This window comes from Nannospalax galili, unplaced genomic scaffold, assembly GCF_000622305.1.
Source record: "Nannospalax galili isolate Female #2095 unplaced genomic scaffold, S.galili_v1.0 scaffold1600, whole genome shotgun sequence".
Lineage (NCBI taxonomy): Eukaryota > Metazoa > Chordata > Mammalia > Rodentia > Spalacidae > Nannospalax > Nannospalax galili.
The window spans coordinates 155,787-157,144 of NW_008346116.1; positions in this window are offsets into that span (position 1 = coordinate 155,787).

The following is a 1,358-nucleotide window of genomic DNA, read 5'->3' on the forward strand; positions in this document are numbered from 1 at the left end:
AAAGATAGGGGTTTAGTTTCATTCTTCTACAAGTGGAGATCCAGTTTTGCCAGCACCATTTGCTGAACATGCTGTCTTTCCTCCAGTGAATGTTCTTGGCCCCTTTGTCAAATATCAGGAGGCTGAAATTGCATATACTCATATTTGGTTCATCAAATTTGTTCAATTTGTGTATAGGTCTATTTTTGTGCCAGTACCATGGTGTTTTTATTACTATAGCTCTGTAATATAGTTTAAACTCTGGTATAGTAATCCCCCCAGCATTGCTCTTAGTGCTCAGGGTTGATTTACCTATTCGAGTTCTATTGTGTTTCCATATGAATCTTAGAATGCTTTATCCAATTCTGTGAAGGACGTCATGGGAATTTTGATTGGCGTTGCATCAAACCTATGAATGGCTTTTGGTAGGATGGTCATTTTCAACATATTAATTCTACCAATCCATGAGCATGGGAGGCTCTTCCATTTTCTGTTGCCTTCCACAATCTCTTTCTTTAAAGATTTAAAAACTTCATCGTAGAGGTCTTTAATGTCTTTGGTCAGGTTTATTCCTGATATTTTTTTTTACAGCTATTGTGAAGGGGAGTGTTTCCATGTGCTCTTTCTCTGATTGCTTGTTATTGGTATATAGAAAGTCTACAGACTTTTGTAGATTTATTTTGCAACCTGCCAATTTACTGAACGTGTTCATTAATTTCTAGGAGTTTTCTGGTAGAATTTTTGGTCTCTCTTAGATATAATATCATATCTGCAAAAAGGGATAGTCTGATCTCTTCTTTTCCATTTATTACTCCTTTAATTTCTTTCTCTTGTCTTATTGCTCTTGCAAGAGTTTCAAGCAGTATGTTAAAGAGAAGTAGAGATAGTGGACAGCCTTGTCTGGTTCCTGATTTTAATGGAAGTGCATCCAGTTTTTCTCCATTTAGAATGATGGGTTTGTTATATATGGCTTTGATTATGTTGAGGTATGTTCCCTCCAGTCCAATTCCCTCTAGGACTTTGAACATAAATGCATGTTGAATTTTGTCAAAAGCCTTCTCTGCATCTATTGAGATGACCATGTTGTTCTTGTCTTTGAAGCTATTTATATGATTTATAATGTTTATTGACTTATGTATATTGAACCATCCCTGCATCTCTGGAATAAAACCAACTTGATCATGGTGGATGATCTTTTTGATGTGTTTCTATATGCCATTTGCAAGTATTTTGTTGAGAATTTTTACGTCTATGTTCATTAAGGATATGGGTCTATAGTTTTCTTTTTTGTTTGTGTCTTTACCTGCTTTTGGTATTAGAGTGATATGGGCTTCATAGAAGGAATTTGGGAGTTCTCCCTCTATTTATAACATTTTGAA